Raw genomic sequence first — 6,787 nt, forward strand, 5'->3', positions numbered from 1 at the left:
GTCGAAACATGTAGAGTCCTCAACTTTTTCAAAGGCCTTAGATAGGCCTAAATAAAAATGTTTTTAATTGTGTACCAGTTTTAACGTTGAATATTATTCATGATCTTAACTTTATACACAAGTGCCATAACACAATAATTAGTAATTGTACTAATTCAAGTGACATAGAGGGCGTATTTATGTTGCTGTTGGTTGTTTTTTTAGTGCAAAGTTACACAATGGACTATACGTGGTCTGTCCACAGCAGGGAATCGCACTCAGGATTTTCACGTTGTAAATCCTCAAAATTACCACTGACCTACCAAAAGACTTAAGCAGTTTACACCAAAGCTTATGAGTTCCTTTCGAATCTGGTAGCTGTATCTTAAAACTTTTCATAACTTCAAGTTCCTTCATGATTGTTCATGGAATTTCAAAATATTTTGTTTCAATCGCTTGAATGATATATAAACAGGAATTGACATATTTGAGCTATTCCAGTGATACTTCCTGGAAACGTTACAAAATCTTATTAATCAGGTATTTAGGATTCTAAAGGAATTATTGTTACTCCATACTTTCACAGTAACTTATAGCAAGCAACATTAAATCGAAAGCAACGTTAGTCACCATGACAACTATACAGTTTCAGGATTATTCACACAAGATCATTAAAAATCCTCATGAAATTAATGCAAATGTTCTTCATTTGCTGATTGTTTCCAATTCCCAAATAACCAGATATAGTTTGGAGTTTTGCTCTAAATCACTAGCAGTGAGTCTGACCGCTTCTAACGCTAAAATGCGGTTTTCGATACCGCATTGGCGGACACAGATAGCCCGTTGTGTCGCTTTGCGTTTAACAACAAACAAACTAAAGTATTATATTTATACCACGGGTAGTTCTTGTAATTACCGTCAATGTAATTAGCTCTGACGCTTTAACTTTTCATTGTTATCCCTAAATGTGACAGCAAAACGTAGTATTTCAAATGAAAATTACTGGTTTAATAGCGTTAAAGATAATTTATGATAATTTCTTGAGATTCAAAGTTAACCATAATGTTTTGCTTAGCTTCAGAATAATTCAACTGTAATACGAATGTCACATAAAGTATTTCTCAACAAATCGGACCAAATTCCATTTGCGGTGCCAGTAAGGTAAGAACTCGAACATACAGTAACTGCAAATTTTAGTGATGAAACTTAAATTATGTTGTTCGGCTTTTCATGAGATTTGGTATTTTATTACCGATAGCTGTAACATGAACATGAGAAACAAACTGGTGGTTTTAATGTGAAATGTAGAAACACACATAACACGAGTAGCTGGAAATGAAATCAAATAAATCATGTTGTTGTCTATGTGTTTGGGTGTGTGTGTGCTTGATTTCGTGCCTAGTAAAGGTACGTGACTGTCGTAAAAAGAAAATAATCCAACCAAGAAAAGTAGTTATTCTATATTCTGTTGTCCATATACTTTATATATTTGGTTTGAATTTCGCGCAAAGCTACACGAGGGCTATCTGTGTTAGCCGTCCCTAATTTAGCAGTGAAAGACTAGAGGGAAGGCAGCTAGTTATCACAACCCACCGCCAACTCTTGGGCTACTCTTTTACCAACGAATAGTAGGATTGGCCGTCACATTATAACGCCTTCACGGCTGAAAGGGTGAGCGTTAATTCTTGAACTATTATTAAGCATTATTTACTTATAAACAATTGTTTGTTTGTTTGTAGCAAAAAGCTACACAATGGGCTATATGTGCTCTGCACACCACGGTATCAAAACCCGGTTTCTAGCGTTGTAAGTCCGCAGACATACCGCTGTGCCACTGGGGAGCAATTATAAACAACACTCAGAATTCCCATTTAAAATCTATTTCATCTGAATTACAGAATAAATTTATAAATTGTCTAAGGAAATATCTAAATTATTTGAGGAAATATTTAATGCATAGTTTAAAAAGCTGCATTGTTTTGAAAAAGGAATTGAAGTTAATTTGAGCACAAACCTCGTTTGTTTGTTTTTAATTATGCACAAAGCTACACAAGGGTTATCTGTGCTCTGCCCACCACGGGTATCGAAACCAAGTTTCTAGCGTTGTAAGTCCGCAGACATACCGCTGTGTCACTGGGGGGGTCAAACCTCGTTAAACTGAAGTTTGTAAAACTTGCCTCTGTATATGAGATAAGATAAGTTATAATATAATACCTAATGATTAAAGCTGAAAACCAAGAAAAACAAAAAGTCATAATTTAAATCACTAATTTAAGCACAATTTAAAAGGTTATTTACTCTATAAACACATGGAGCCAAGTGGTTAGCGTATCGGGCTACTGCTCGAAAGACCAAGGCTCATGCTGTGAAATGCCGAAGAACTGAATCCACACTCACAGCTATGGCGACATTACAACAGTCAGTTTTCAATTCCATTAAGAATAGCAGTGTGGAAGTTGGGTGTTTCTGAGCCGTTGCCCTTGCTCTAGTCATTAGTGTTCAAAATTAACCTTAGGAACACAGGCTTGACCGATTAATTTATGTGTCGAATTCGGTATTATTCAGGTTGAAAATACCGAATATATAATAAGTTTAAATACACTTTAAAACAACTTTTAAAATGTTTATAAAGTTCCATTTTTATGACTCCACTTGTTTAAAATGGGAAGATAGATAAGAGCAGCTTAAGGCATTTCAAAGATATATATATTTAACACTAATTACCAATCGAACTAGGACTAATATTAAGACTGTGACTTGTATTGATGGAGTGTATTTGTGTTCGTAATTAAGTTAGGAGTTTCGCCGAAGTTTGATGTCCCTTGCCCATTTGTACATGTAAATTACTATGTGTTACAGTTAGTTTTATTGCTTTCGAGTTTGAGTATTGGGAAGAGTTTATATTAGGGTTTGTAGTTAGTAAAATGATATAAAGATACAGAAGAGTAACAAAGCTATCAGGTGTACAAATAAACAGAGTAATACCATTGTTTGCACGTGGTAATGTTTGAAGCTGTGGTATCGCTAAAAGATATGTAAACTGCAATCAACAGTATATGTAAACGGCTTGTTTCTTTCCTATTTTATCACTGTTTCTTTTATCCAAGTTTTATCTAATCGAAATATCAGACAGTAAAGGTATATTAATTTCCAGAAGTGTTTATATATATTTTGAATTATTTTCCAAAACGTTATTTCACTTACCTAAGAAAAGGTAAGTGTAAAGTAAAAATGAAATAAGTTAAGAACGACAAAATGTATCAACAGGACAATAGTGAAATAATCAATTTGTGTTTACTTATGAAGTTTATAGTACACAAACAATGACAGTACCACTCAGCCTCTGAGATGGAAGGAACAAATTAACCCAAAGAAATGATCATAAGAAACTCTAGTCTTGGAAGTATTCAGCACTTGTACAATATTTATGTTTCTATGTTGTTATTCGGGTATTTGTGTTAATACGACGCGAATCACAGAAATGCAATACTGATACCAACGCATTCTTTATAGCGTTCGCTATAAGATACATAATAAACTCGGTATGAATAGAAGTGGTGTATTTATTACTGATACCAATAAATTATTCGTTGAATCGTTGTATTACTTGGTAAGAACGTTATGAATACCAGTAATGTATTACTGATAGCAATAAACTATATGCTGAATCGTTGCATTACGTGGTAAGAACGTTATAGATACCAGTAATGTATTACTGATAGCAATAAACTATATGCTGAATCGTTGCATTACGTGGTAAGAACGTTATAGATACCAGTAATGTATTACTGATACCAATAAACTATTTACTGAATCGTTGCATTACGTGGTAAGAACGTTATAGATACCAGTAATGTATTACTGATACCAATAAACTATTTGCTGAATCGTTGCATTACGTGGTAAGAACGTTATATATAACAGTAATGTATTGCTGATACCAATAAAATATTCGCTGGATTGGTGTATTAAGTGGTGACAATGTTATATATAACAGTAATGTATTGCTGATACCAATAAAATATTCGCTGGATTGGTGTATCAAGTGGTGACAATGTTATATATAACAGTAATGTATTGCTGATGCCAATAAATATTCGCTGGATTGGTGTATTAAGTGGTGACAATGTTATATATAACAGTAATGTATTGCTGATACCAATAAAATATTCGCTGGATTTGTGTATTAAGTGGTGACAATGTTATATATAACAGTAATGTACTGCTGATACCAATAAACTATTCATTGCTTTGAGTCGAGATTGGTCTACAAGATAGCGTGTAAGGTTGCGGATCGAAGAATATAGGATTGGAGGCATAATACTGTTAAGCACACTTAACACTTTCAGCTGTTGGCGCGTTATAATAGTAGCAGTCAATCTTGTTATCCTGTTCAAAGAGCCGGACAAAGCCCTCCCTACTAATTAGAAATTTAAAATTCAACTCTAGGGGTATCCGACGTGACATTATGTACGCTATGAGATGCAGAATAGGGACTTTTCTGGCCTGTTTCTGACCTTTTCTAGTTCGCTACAATCCTGATCAAACAGAGCGAAGCCTAGGGGCTACAGTGCAGGACTGTGGATCTTCTATTTCATGGTTCGTGTCTCACTACTGATGAAAAATATTGATAAAAGTAGCCCACGAGATGGCAATTGGTGGTGTTGACTAGCTGCCTTCCTTCTAGTCTATCTTTTCAAAATTAGAGTCATTTAACACAGATAGCTCCCGAGTAGCATGGCGCGATATTCAATAAACAACAACTCTTACGAGAAAGTTACCATATGTAGGATATCATAAATGAGATGATTTTTCATCACATTCCGGTTTAACTTTAAAAATGTAGGTGTGAAATTTACTTAAACTTAACACATTTTGATTAATTTTACTACAGCTCAAGAATTCCCGTTTCAAGAATTTGTAAGATGAAAATATGATTTTCTTATCAGTTAGGTTACTTTGGTGTGCTAAACTTACTTTCGCAAAACAAAATTTATATATTTTCAAACAGATCTATGACGAAAATCTGTTGTAGTAACTTTTGCTAGTAAACTTCCTGTCACCTACAAGATTTCCTTTCAGTTGAGATATATCACAAAATCGATGCCCATTCAGATATGATGCTTGCTACTCACCTTTTACTGACTGTCAAAACCTTGCCTTCAGGGAGCTTAACTTTAATCACGATAATGTACGCAGCTTCAGCTTGCCCATATATAAATTGTAAGTGTCTTGTCGCACCCGTGTTAGAGCATTCTCAGAAAACGAGTTTCCTAAGCGGTAGTTACTTTCCGGAAATCCTTCATAATGCTAGTTTAATCCTTAGATAATTACTTTTCATGTGTACGTGCATGTATATTATTTGAGTTCGGTGTACAACAACGATTTGTTTATTGACGGAGGATCAGAAAATAGTAACAAAATCGAAGAAGTGTTCGTTTGAAAAACTTATTCATTTTAGTACTGAATATTTAATGCTCCTTCTGACAAACATTTAATTTAAGACGTGTAATTCATAGAAATATGTTTTTCCTCGAAGCTAGTCACTTTGCACAAAATAAACACGTGGCAACTTTTAGTAAATTAATTAAAATAAAAACATAATAAAACCAAATTTAAAACGTTAATCAAAATAAATAGAAAATAAAGGATAAATAATTAATTGAAATAAATAACAAGAAAAATAAAAATAAAGCTTTAATTATGGTATAAAATCATTAAATAAAGAATACAAATGAACAAATATAAAAGTTACAAATGAAAAAATAAGAAATGAAGAATAATTAAGATAACAAAAAATATGAATAATGATTGGGCCATCAGCTGTATCTTTAGGCAATCAAAAGCCGTATCTTAGCATTGTAAGTCTGTAGACTTAACAGCAGCTCAGCAGGGCTAAAATCACAGAAAACAATATTTCTATCTATTCCTGATATTACGAAAACTATTTATAATAAAAATAATAACAAATAAAAACTTTGTTGGCTTCCTTTTTTTGCATATGAGTATTACAGTGAAGCTTTTCTTAATACTTTTTTTAGCTTCCCTGCTTGCATACGGGTACTGCACTGAAGCTTTTAATCAATACTTTGTTGGCTTCACCACTTGCACAAGTATACTACACTGAAGCTTTTTGTTAGTACCTTGTTGTTTTACCGGCTTCCATATGTGTAGTACAAGTAAGCTTTTCGATTTTACTTTTTTGACTATCCCCATTTGCATGCGTATACTGCTGGGAAGATCTTTGTTAGTACCTTGTTGTTTTACCGGCTTCCATATGTGTAGTACAAGTAAGCTTTTCGATTTTACTTTTTTGACTATCCCCATTTGCATGCGTATACTGCTGGGAAGATCTTTGTTAGTACTTTGTAGATTTCCTAGCTTCCATATGTGTACTGCAGTGAATTTTTCTTGTTACTACTTTGTTAGCTACCCCGCTTGTATATTTGTGCTACAGTGAAGAGTTTTGTTACTACTTTATTGGCTTCCCCGCTTGTTTAGGTGTACTGCAACGAAGGTTTTTGTTACTACTTTGTTGGCTTCCCTGCTTGCATATATGTACTGCAATGAAGCTTTTTCATTACTACTTTGTTGGCTTTCTTGCTGGCACGTATGTACTACACTGAAGATTTTTGTTACTACTTTTTTGGCTTTCTTGCTGGTACGTGTGTACTTCACTGAAGATTTTTGTTACTACTTTGTTGGCTTCGCAACATGCATGTGTGTACTTTGGTGAAACTTTTAACTAATTTTTTGTTGGCTTCCTCGCTTGCATGTGAGTACTGAAGGGAAGATTTTTGTTACTACT

The sequence above is a fragment of the Limulus polyphemus genome, unplaced genomic scaffold (genome assembly GCF_000517525.1).
Source record: "Limulus polyphemus unplaced genomic scaffold, Limulus_polyphemus-2.1.2 Scaffold219, whole genome shotgun sequence".
Classification (NCBI taxonomy): Eukaryota; Metazoa; Arthropoda; class Merostomata; order Xiphosura; family Limulidae; genus Limulus; species Limulus polyphemus.